Source organism: Lynx rufus, unplaced genomic scaffold (genome assembly GCF_022079265.1).
Source record: "Lynx rufus isolate CCGP_SWC_20201006 ecotype Redwood Valley unplaced genomic scaffold, mLynRuf1.p SCAF_11, whole genome shotgun sequence".
Taxonomy (NCBI): Eukaryota; Metazoa; Chordata; class Mammalia; order Carnivora; family Felidae; genus Lynx; species Lynx rufus.
The window spans coordinates 57,671,726-57,684,726 of record NW_025814825.1 but is presented as its reverse complement, the minus strand read 5'-3'; positions in this window follow the sequence as shown (position 1 = coordinate 57,684,726).

Sequence of the window (13,001 nt, the reverse complement as noted above, 5' to 3'; positions counted from 1 at the left end):
AGAGGTGTGGTTGCTAGGTGCCGGGCAGCTGGGGGGTGGGGTGGATGGGAACTGTTAGCTTACGGATACAGGTTTCTTTGGAGGCTGATGGAAACACTCTAAAATTGATTGCGATGATGGTTGCACACCTTTGTGAACAGACTAAAACTCACTGAATTGTACATTTTAAATGGGTGAATCATACAATATGTGAATTGTATCTCTAGAAAGCTGTTATAAAAATAATAATAAATCTGACCTCAGCATCACACACACCCCTGAGTTTCTTTGTACCTCACCTCCCATCAGTTTGCTTTTTCTGGGAAAACCATCCTAACAGAAATGCTAACGGCTTTCTTCAGTCGCTCTCCTGTTTTTCTAATAAATCCCATGAAGCACAAGACGATCCCATCCAGGGCTCATTGCCTCAGGAGAGGCACTATGTCCTCACCATCCCCTTATCTCACCTGCAGGACAGATGCTGGACCAACATCTCCAAAGTAAGGGTAATATGTTTATACCCCATGGTCACAGAGGAAACGCAGAGCATAAGATTTAATACTCTTGGAAATCTAGAATTTCCTAGCCAGGGAAGAGTTATAATTGTAGCATACAGAAAGTTTAATCTGATTTCTTTTTTTTTAATGTTTTATTTATTTTGAGAGGGAGAGAGAGAGAGCAGGGAAGGGGCAATGAGAAAGGGAGAGAGAATCCCAATCGGGCTCCGCGCTGTCGGCACAGAGCCCAACGCAGGGCTTGAACACACGAACTGTGAGATCATGACCTGAGCCGACACCAAGAGTCAGATGCTTAACCAACTGAGCCACTCTGGCACCCCTGATTTGATTTCTCACCCAACTGGCGACCAAGTGATGAAATGTTGTCAACTGTCACATTGCCAGCTGAGTTTCCAAAAGCAATAAAATAACACTACCACATCAATTTTTCTTTAATACAGAGTGATTCTTAAACCCAAACCTCTGATAGACTTTCCTATTCTCTGCACTCTTTGATCCCTCTATAACATTTTTAAACATCGACCCACATTCCGAACAATGAGAATAACAGCTTTGCCTCACCCCTTCTCCTTACTCTCCTAGCATGACCTACAGACATGGGCCACCCTCCTCTCCCCCAACAGGATAGGACAAGGCCCTCCCAGAGTCCCAAGCACTCTGCACTCTCAGAACACCTTCAGGTCAAAATGCAAAGAACAGCGTGTTTGCATCTTAACAAACAATAGCTTCTGGGAGTCTTCTTGGAAATGCAAAGAAAATGGCTGAACAATGGAAATGTCCATTTCTGTAACAAGACTATTTAGCTTTACTGACTTGCAGAAACCTAGAGTCTTTAGTACCAAAAGAAAAAAAAATTATTTTCCTTTGTTTTCCCCATTTTTGCAGGGAAAAAAATAGTTTCTTTCTTTTTCCATAGGCGTGGAAAGTAATTAACAATGAAAAACTTGGGGGAGACATCAGTTCCAAAAGATTCCCATGGGCCTCTTGGTAGGATCAGAAAATCAGATCAAGTCACACCTGTGAAGGTAGGATTCCAGAAAGTAGTGACTGTGTCTCAGTGCAAGCATCCCCAAGGGCCCCCCCATGCACACTGCTCTGTACTGGGCCCCAGAGACACCACATGCTCAGAACTCTGTGCTGCTCCATTCACATTCGTGTGAATGTTAAGCTATGGTTTACGACGCATCCATGACATAGCAATAGAGCAGGCTTTCTCAGCTTCAGCATTGCTGACACCCTGGGCCGGACAATCCTCTGCTGTAGAGCCTGTCCCAAGCATTGTAGAATGTTTACCTTGGCATCCTTGGCTCCTACCCACTAAGTGCCATCAGTGTCTTCCCAGTTGTGACAACCAAAAGTGTCTCCCAAAATTGCCAATGTCCCCGACGGAACTGAATCACATTGTATTAGAACTATAATAAGGGTAAATGCAAAGCTCTGGAAGGGTTCAAAGTAGTTAAGTTCAAGAGTAGGGGAGAAAGCAACATATTCCCCTGTGACCTTACTCAGGGGCCCCAGAGGACCAATGGGGATCAATAAAAGTTGTTTCTCACTGATTCAAAGACAGAATAGCAAAGAACAAACAAGTATTATCCTGAAGAACCACCGGAACATCAGGGAATTTTAACAAACTACCGAGGGCAGTCAGGACAGGAAAGTCTCAGAGCATTTTAGTGGTGCCAAGTCAGTTGACCGATTTGGCCCAGCTTCCACTGGGTTCCAGGAATGCAGTGACTCTTCCCACAGATCGGCACTTGGGCTAGGAAACAGTCAGGCTTTCCTCTACTTCCAAGCTTGTATACCATGACACGTGACACCTTATCCAGACCAAGCCAGGGTACTACTGCAGGCGGGGAGAAGCCAAGTTCGAGATGCCAAGCCATCGCTGCCTGCATGGAGACAGAGGTGCCTTCAGAGGTCAGTTCCGAGGGAATGAATGGGATGGACAGGGAAGAACCTCAGAAAATACTACCCTGTGTGTGTAGTGCCCAGGGCCTCGCAGCCCCTAAGAGCAAACGTTATGTTCGAATTTACATCCAATGCCTTCGATCTTTTCCTCACCACTTAAATGGAACAACCAAAGGAGGGGAGTCCAGGCATCAACCTTCAACTCACAAAGGAAATACATAAGGAGCAAGGTAAGTGCCTGCTCTCCTTTTCCCAGAACGGCCTCCCAGGGCAGGGAGAGTGGCTGAACAAACGTTCCACGCACAAAGGCCTGCATTGTATTAGAAGGGAGGTTTAATTCATTCTTATGAACATGCAAGATCTACATCTGTGATCTCCAGGGTAATAAAATGAGGTGGTGAATGATAAAAGCATAATTTAGCCAGCTCAGCGAATGAATAATCATTGCAAATGAAGCAGTCACACCAGGTAATTAAATAAATTTGTCTCATAGACATGATTCACCAATTCTCCACTGACAAAGTTGCCTTCCTAGATTTAATTTTCACTCTTGGGTCTTCTTTGGATGTTCAAGTTACTTCTTAACTTCTTAGTCTCAGGTAGCCAAACTAAATATTCCTCCAGCAATCAATCATTCAGCAAATATCAGAGCTCCAGAGATGTGTTTGGCTTGAAAAATCAATGAAAGAGACAAGTTCTTGTCCTCATGCTGCTGCAAGTCTAGCAGGAAAGACCACCATTAAATGATCAGCAGTGTGTTGGTGCAATGGTGAAAAGAACAGATTGCTATGAGAACGTCGATCCAGGAAGTAAGGAAGTAAGAAAGAAGTAAGGAAGTAAGAAGGAAGTAAGGAAGTAAGAAGGCTTCCCTGAAGATGTGAGATCTAAGGATAAGCAGCTGTTCACTGAGCAGAGGCAAGGGAGAAACTAATCCCAAGTGCAGATGGAAATATGGACCAAGGCCCCGAAGGTGAAGAAAGCATGGCACGTATGAGGAGATGAGAAGTCCAAAATGGCCAAAGTGATGAGAATGTGGAAGAGCCGGGCATGAAATGAGGCCAGAGAAGTGGACAAAATCTATGTCACAACAGGCCTTACTTAGCATGGGACTTTGCGGGCACAATCTCCAGCCTCAAGAAGTTCACAGGCCAGTGGGAAAGACAGAGACTAACCATTACGATGAAATAAGATAAAGGCATAACAGGAATACCAAGGAAAGAAGAATTAAGTTGGCCTGCTGGGGCCAGAATAATGGGAGGAGGTAACACCTGAGCTGGGTCTTAAAGATGGGCACAGGTTTCTAGGTGGTGAGGAGAAAGGGAAAGGAAGGACATTCCAGGCAAAAGGGAAATTGAGTACAAAGGCATGGAAGACATGTTTGGGCAATATGAATGGCTAGGTGTGAATAAGGAGATGGTGGAATTGTGCGAAAGGGATTAAGCCTCATTATTTGATATTTTATGGTCATCATAAAATTGAAAATCGCTGAGCTATATTCTGATAACCTTATGTTTCATGCTTTACTTTCAACAACCCTCAGCAATTTAGATGGTGTTTATCAAGAAAACCTACATTTCTAGCTTTAAGAATACCTAGAACCATGAGACTCCTCTCCAAGAATATTTACAAGCATTCCTTCCATCACTGAGACTGGCACTAGAAGCTACATACCCAGTGGGAGGCTAGAACCAGTCTTTACTGGCTCTTAAGGGCCAAATGTGTGCTTTTCCCACTCTTCATTCAGTGGCATCTCATTGGTAGGTGGAATCGGCCATAGAAGAAGTATTTACACAACGGAAATTGACAGAAGCACATATTTTGGCAGGAGTTGGGGGGAGGGGGTGTGGAACATCTATCAGCAAACCACTAGACATATCTCACTAAGACGTTCTCTCCTAAGAACTAAATGGGAATTCAAGGAAGAGGCTAATCAAACATGTATAATATCTCCTCTGAAGAGCTGAAGTCAGGATGAAGGAAGCAAATTATAACTCTAGGTCTTCTAATTGTGGCTTTAGTTCTACTCTACCCCATTTAATAAAGCAAACTTCTCTCTGAAACATACAACCTTCTTCTCTCCCTCCAATATCCAATGTAAGGAAGTACTAGAAAGTAGGAATGGACTCATATTCATAGATGGAGTTGACATATTCTCATTAGAGAAGAGCCTTCTAACCTGTTCCCCCCACTGCACCCCCAAAAAAGTGTTTCTCTACAGACTGAAATCCCCCATTTGAGTTCAGTCTTTGGAGGACGACACCTTTTTTTAAGCACAAATACAGGGCTGCACATTCAACAATTGGATCTCTGCTGTGAGGGAGTTCAATAGTTCAGGCCACATAATCCACTCCAGGGAAGGGAGCTGTCTGGAACCGAGTTCTTGGAGGGGGAAGAGGGTTCACTTGGGAAGGGTATGAAGAAGTACAGACTAAATTTCCATCCTTCACCTACCTGTCTGCCAGCCCTGCCAGGTCCAATGGCTAGGATGTGGAGACCATTTCAATTTCAGTCCTATTTCTTCACACCTTCTGTTTGGCTCCCTGCGTTTTCCAAGTTAAAACTGAAACTGTTTTATCAAGTTGAGAACTGAGATGGAGGAGGGAAGGATCAGAAATGAAGGTTACTTAATATTATTCCTATACTGAATATATTCATAAAACCTCAAAGATCTAACTTATAATGGAGATCAGGACAAAGTTAGAAGGAAAAAAAGATCTCTTTAAAAAATTATCTTTTTTTTTTTTTAGATCAGAGGCTCAAGAATACCATAATTAGATTTTTTCCCATGGCCTGGAAAGAAAGGTACACTCAGTTAACCACAAAATATGCCTCTCTGAAAAAGCCATTGCTGCTAATTGACAGACCGACAATTACAAGACACTAATGTCTTCTGGTGTGTGAGCCATGAGACATTTGAGTCTGCTCACTGATGCTATTCTTATGTCAAAGATCGCTTTCACAACACAAGGCACTCAATATCTTTTACCAAACTAATGACCACTTATAAGTTATGGTATATTTTTGCAGCTGTGAAGAGCTATTTTGCCTGAAAATTCAGGATTTATAGAGTGCTGATCCAATAAACACACATTATGAAAAACAGTATCTAGGCAGCTAATGTGTCCTAAGGTTTCAGGAACAGTTGCTCTAACCTGACTAGTCAACGAGGAGTAACTGATTTACTTTTCAGGGGTACATTAACCCAATTTGGACAGCATGGAATGCCTGAAAAATAATTCTCCAGTCCATTAACCAGTCTCCCGGATCTACTAAAGTGCACTTATTCACATTTAGGATATTAGAGTGCCTGGTTTTGTCATTGCAATATACCAGTCAGACTTTTTAATGACACTGTAAAAATGGAAGGCATTTTTAAAGAGAAAGATAAAAAATACCTAAGGGAGACTTACAACTTTCCCCAAAACTTTCAATCTGGCTTCTCCCTCTCCCACTCTCTGCAACCCAACTCCCCAGGGTCAGCCCCTGAGACCTCCCAAATTTCAATCCAGAAACCCTACTCTCCACCGTCATCCTCCTGAGTCTTTCAGCAGCATTTGGGACAATTTACAAACACACATGCACATGTGCACACATGCACTTCTGAAAATTTTCTCCTCTACCTTTCCTGCTGGCTGGCTTCCTACCTCATCACACCGTTTCCCTCCTTCACATTTTTAATTCAATTTCCCTGCCCCGCTTTCTGTAGAAAGACGTTTCCACCTTGAGTCTGACCACGGACCTCATCATTCCCTCCCAGCTCTCTCCCAGCTCTGTCCCAGCTCTGTCCCACTGCCTCAGCTCTTCCCTAGAAACCCAGTGACCCTGTTCCCAATGGTGCTCCAACCCTTAAACTTGATCTGTGCAAGGTCAGCTCATTATCTTCCCTTCAAACAGCACCTCCAGACTTCCTGATTTCTGCCCCACCTCCTTCCAGACACTCAGACACAAAACGCAAGGGCCCACTGGGCTTCGCCTCCCCCTTGAGATCCCTCCCCCAGCACAACTTTCATAGCTGAGCCTCCTTTCTATTCCCGCTGCCCTTGCCCTGGTTTATGCTACTGTGATGCCTGGTCTACTTTTCATAACTGGTCTTCTCACCATTCTCTCAGAGCCATCCCTGAATGGCCAGCTGGAAGGCCAACCTCAGCATTAAGCCAGGACAACCACTGGTGGAAACACCCTTTCAATGCCCTCCTTGAGTGTCCATTGTCTACTGAATAAACTTTCCCTTCTCTTCTCCAGGATTTAAGAACCTTCAAAATAAAGACTCAATCTATCTTCCCCGTATTATCTTGCACGATTTCTCCACTTAGAAAATTTGTACTAGAATATATTGCAAAACAGATAAGTCAGTCTCTGTTTACTTTTCCCTTAACATGCCTTTCTGGGCTTTCTCATGCACACGGTGTCCTCCATCTGGGCTGATGCCACTGCCACCGCCACCACCTCTTGCAACTCCACATCCTTCAGGGCTCAACTCCAAGTGCTCATCCAGGAAGTTGTCCCTGATCCCCCATCATAACAAGAGTGCTGCTTCCCTTAGGCCCCATGTGCCATCATTTTCTTTGGACTGAAGTGTTTTGTTTCCTTATATTTCAGCCCCCCCCACCCCCCGACAGTAACCTCCTTGAGGAGAGGAAGCAGTTCAGCTTGCTTCCTACAGTGTTTTCCTCGCGTTAAACATTCGGTAAGCATTGTTCCATTAATGTAGAGCTCATTCGGAGGGGTTCTCTGGAGTCACTTCGGTTATGTTTATTCTTGGACCAAAAGTTTAAGAAAAAGTATCCAAGATAGAGACAAGCCTGTTGAAGTCTATGCGAGCCAGAGCTTAACATAGAGCAGAAGTACCAACTAATTCAAACCTTTGCTTGACTTGTCCCCATCAGGAACTCATGATGTGCTCTGCTCTTTGTCAATAGAGAGTGGTATCTCTACCTCTTAATTTTAAAAGTTGGGCTCTTTTAGAATTTTTTTTAATGTTTATTCATTTTAGAGAGAGACAGAGAGAGCATGAGCAGGTGAGTGGCAGAGAGAGAGAGGGAGACACAGAACCTGAAGCAGGATCTAGGCTTGAGCTGGCAGCACAGAGCCCAACATGGGGCCTGAACCCACGAACCGTGAGATCATGACCTGAGCCCAAGTCAGACGCTTAACCAGCTGAGCCACCCAGGTGCTTCATCTTTTAGCAGTTTTTTAAAGTCTGTTTTACTTGACCGTCTTAGGCATTTTTTTTTCTTTTTTGAGCAGAATTTCTCAATTATAAGCCACTTTTTCCTTTCCCTTTCCCTACATTTATGATGTTTTTTTATCAATTTGTGAATATATAATGTATGTGTGCAAAAAAAGAGTAAGGAAGAGAAAAATCTGAAATAAAAGAAAGCATAGTAACTCTTTCAGAAGTTATAGACTTTTAGAAGTTATGACATAAGTTTCCTTCTCAATAAGAAACACCCAATTTTACAAGTTGACAAGAAACTTTATTATGAGAATTAAGGAAGAATAGCAAAGACTTCATCAATTTCAGTCATAGTTACAACTCTTCATTCATGTCTTCTATTCTCCTACTTATGTTCATAAGTTCAAAAGCAGGGTTAGATTGCAGAGAACTGTTCTATTTATGTTGAGCCCCTGCACACCTCTGCCTTTTTCTCTGTTAAGGCCCAGTGTTGACAAACCCCACCAAGCAATGGAGCTGCTCGTTCTCAGAGCCTTTGAAATGCCGACGTGCGTCGTGAATCGTCATGGGGTGGACAGCGTGCGCACCCCCACATTCCTCTCCAAGAGCATCTGAGGGGCCAGTGCTTTATATACACACCTTGGGAAATCCTGTCACAATTTTTGCAATGTCTACATTGAGGGTGCCATCCAGTACTCTGAGAGTACCTTCTAGAGTGTGGGTAGACCTAATGTTGCTCTTCAATGCTGGCCAAACTCCGAGGACTCCGAGGATTGAACAGTGGTGCAAGCACAATACTCTGGTTCCATCAGAACTTAAAGTAGATCAAAGGAGAAAGAGATTCTATGTGAAGGAGCAAATTTTACCCAAGGAAGAGGTATTAACTTGTAGAAGAGTGGACAGCAAGAAAGGACAATGGCAATGGGAGATAGACGATAGAACAAAAAGAGAAAAGAAAAAGAAGACACAGAGAAAGCAACTGAGAAGTTGAGAGCCCCAGCCCAGCCCTCAAAGACCCTGGACTCTGTAGGAAGAACACTCTGACAGCTAAATCAGTCTTCATGCCCAGGGTGCCTTGCAATTTCCATGTGCTCTCTCTGCACATCGTCATTTAACTCCCAGGAAGGAGAGTCACTTCACCAAAGCCCAGGAACACCCAGCCTCCTGCCCTCAAAGACCAGAGCTCCACCTGGTTTCCCAAATGAAATCCCTACCCACCCCCCAGTTCATAAGGACTAAAATCAAAGGTCTTGGAGGAGAAGAAAGAGAGTTATCTGGGGTAAGACATTGTGCCTCCTACCCCTCCCAGACTTCTCCAGGTCTGATGGGTTTAGGGTTTATTTCCTGTACCATTGCTTAATGTAGTGTGTTTCTAGGATCTCCACCCCAGAATCCACCTCAGATCATCCCAACATATACACAGACACACACACACACACACACACACACACACACACACACACACACAAACAGTTGTGCACATACACAGACACACACAGATACATACCAACATACACACACACAACTATACTCAGACTGACTCTCTCTCTCTCTCTCTCTCTCTCTCTCTCTCTCTCTCTTTCCCTCCTCCTCCTCCTCCTCCTTCTTCTCTGCCTCCTTCCCTGGGTATTCCTAGTGCCCATATCCCAAAGGAAATTAGAGTAGAGAGAAGGGAAGAAGCCAACCAAGGTTAAGATGAAGATCCTGGAAAAAGAATGTCTGCCAGCTTTGGGTAAAACTAAAGACCAAGAATAATAACCAATTTACTTTCACTTATACATTTTGCCCAATATCAGGATTAAACACACACACACACACACACACACACACACATTCGCTAGAACACACACTACTGCCAGCATTCTCCTATCCCAGGGCAGAGACAGGGTTCATTTTGAGATGCGTGCTTTAGAAAAGCTCACTGGGGGGGTCTTCATCAACAGCAGGGTCTATGCGGACAGGGAGAGGGGATCCCAAGAAAAAACTAACTCTGTTTTCCCTGGTGGGTGGGGAGTCTGGAGCTTGAAGAGGAAGGAGGGTCTAGAGAGCAATCAGGCCACCCCAGCAGACCCTAGGACCGGTGAAAAAGAGCCAGGGAGAAATACAGGGTTGGCAGACTGAGCACAGGGGTGCCCGCTTTTTCTTGGTAGTTATTTCTTACTCTGTCTTGTGCTATAACCACCCCCCCCCCATCACCATCAACCTTTAGTGAGAGTCTATTAATTCAGCCCGAGGGAGCAGCACTCCATTCCCACGTCAAGAGGACAGTAAGTGATCTGGGCTGCAAGCCCTCAGGTGACACATGGTGGGGAAGCCTGGCCGTGAGCCCAGGATGAGGTGGCACCTGTAGGACTCAGGCAGATGCCAGCCCTGCCCCAGCCGTCCTGCCACCACCCACTGCCCCACCCCCTGCGGCACACCATGTGCACATGCAGTCTCCCAGCCCTGCTGGGACTCAGCTGCCCATATGGCCAGAACCCTAAACGTCATAGGAAGAAACACATCTGTTAGCACCTGCTACTAGGCTCCCCATTTTCTGATCAAATCAGGGGGTATCTGCCTTCTTCACCACCACACGACTGGAACAGAATCTAAAATGTTGTGCTGGCACAGTGGAATTACCTCCTTCCAAAATGAGCTTATAAAAACCCATGGTAAGCTCTGGAGACCTAAGGTACAGCATGGTGACTACAGTTAATAATAATGTGTTGTATAATTGAAATTTGCTAAGCAAGTAGATCTCAAGTGTTCTCATTACACGCCAAAAAATAAAAGGTAACCAGGTGAAGGGATGGAAATGGGTTTTTTTTTTCAGTTTTGGGGGGTGGTTTAGATAGAAAGAGAGAGAGCGGGAGCAGGGAGAGGGACTGAGAAGGGGGAGGGAGGGAGGGAGGGAGGGAGAGAGGGAGAGAGAGAGAGGGAGAGAGAGAGAGAGAGAGAGAGAGAGAGAGAGAGAGAGAGAGAGAGAGAATCTTAAGAAGGCTCCACACTCAGCAAAGAGCCCAGCGCAGGGTTAATCCCACAACTCTGGGATCGTGACCTGAGCCTAAATCAAGAGTCAGACACTCAACCAACTGAGCCACCCAGGCACCCCAGGGATGTGTATGTTAACTGGCTTGATTGTGATGATCATTCCACAATGTATACATATATCAAAACACCACATTGTATGCCCTAAATATATACAATTTTGACATACCAATCATACCTCAGTAAATCTGGTGAGAAAAAAGTGTGGTTCTTATTTATCAAAATCCTGCCTTCCCATCTCTACCTCCTTGGACTCCCCACCCTCTGACCAGACTGCTGTATCCCAGCAAGGCTGCCTCTGAGATCGTCCAAGCTTTCGGAGGATGGCTGAGTTGCTCGTGACCGCTGGCCATGTCCCAAAGCCAAAGCTGCTTCAAGGTCACTCAGATTCCAGCAGCCCCACGGTTCCAGACTCTTTGCCCAAAAGCAAAGGAAGGAAGATAGGACATGATGGGGGTGGAGAGAAAGAAGGAAGGAGAGAGAGAGAGGGTAGAGAAGGGAAGGAGGGAAGAAACAAATTAATGAACCAAGAGAGGGAGAAAGGGAAGGAGGAAATGGAACATTTATGGAGACTGACTCTTTCTGCAGGAATGATTCCCTATGCCTACCTGGAAAATCCAACTCTCTCTTTTATTTGTCATGAATCCCCCTCAGCCTTTAAGACCCAGCTCAAACATGGCTGTCTCCGATGTCTCCCCCGACTTCTCAGTCTCAGACAGAGCCGCCCCAGAACAGCAAACTCCTTTATTCTCATTCGAATTAGACACTTTTTATCTGGGCCTCACCTAAAAGTCTGAGGACTGCCTGGAAAACCTCTACAGCATTTCCACCCTCAAATCCTGTGGACCTATGAACCGCCAGCCGAAGTCCCGAGCACTCACTCCCCGTTGCTGTGACCTCTGCGGTCCTGACACGATCATCCCCTGGGCTCATGGAAAGTCGGGGACCTAGACTCGCAGGTGAGTCTATAGGGGGTTCCAGGGGTGCAGACATTGCCCCCCTCCCTGAGGACCCACCCTGGGAAACCGAGGCACAGGGGGGAGCTAGGGATGGACAGAGCCCCAGTCCAGGCCGAGGCCACCCCAGAGGAAAGGGCATGAGTGGCTGAAGCTGGGTGCCAAGGGGCAGAACTCGTGTTTTGCTTTTCACTGAGATGCCCCCATGGGCACAGCAGCAAGCGAGGGGGCATCTGGGGCCAGGGCGGCCATCCCTCCCAGACCCACTATCACCCCGGGCCACTTCTCTGCCCACCCATCCATTAACCGCATCTCACAGCCATTCACACGCCATCTGGACCAGCTCTTTCCATGGCTTTGCTGGCTTTCCCGGGCTGAGCGCCAGCGGGCACCCAGGCCCCCCGATCAGAGGGCATTAACAGCCAGTCGGCAAAGAACACGACTATTTTCCTATCTCTGTGGAGACTCTACGGATTTTCTGGAAACGGCCCTCGACTTTATGGATCAGTTCTGTGGGTGGCCGGGGAGAGTGCATTTTGCCATGAGTTTCTGACATGGGAACTTCTGCTTGTGTTTCCTCACAGCTAATAGCAGATGAGAGTTTGGGGCTGGTCTCGCATTTATTATTACTCACATGCTATTTCCTATGATCCTTCTAAGAGCTCCATAACATTGGCAAAGCAGGTGATAGATAGTTCCCTTTTACAGAAAAGAAATTAAGGCTCAGAGGGGTTGAGGAACATACCCAAGGCCACACAGCCAAGTCCCTAACTCCTGGCCTAAGACATGTCCCACCATGACATACCACCTGATACGACTGGCTTCCCTAAGAGCTAGTCTTGGCTACAGATGGGAAAATATATATGCCAGTTTTCCAGAAAAAAAAAAAAAACCCACCTTAGGCAAAATTGAACTTGCCTAGATGCAATCCCATAAAATAGCAAGTGTCAGCTGACAGATGCTGAGTCAATAAGGTCAGAAGATGAAAAAGCCCAGAAGGAGCTGTCACATGACAGGTGTGGACTCTACCCTCCGTGTGTCTTTCCTCAGAAAACGCTTCCCGGAGAGAAGGGTCCTTGTGGCTATGAGGCAGTCAGCCCTGTGCAAACCTGCTCCTTAGTCCTACCTGCAGAGGACACAGTTTTCCAACAGGGTCTTGCTGTTATTCTGAATGTTGGTGCTGTGCTCAAAATGTTGGCCAAAAAATGGCTTTTAAAGTATGTGTTGAGAAATCGTGTCCCGGGCAAGCATCTATGTCAGGCAACCCCCCAATATCACTATAAAAGGACTTCAGTTAACCAAACATTTGTCTCTCAAGATGCTCAGCGGATTTTCCAGAAGCAAAATTGGTAGCCAGTTACGAAACTTCTGGCTTATAAAGAAGAGAGGTAGTCTGCTCCGGGAATGGACCGGAAATGACCTCCATGGTCCAGG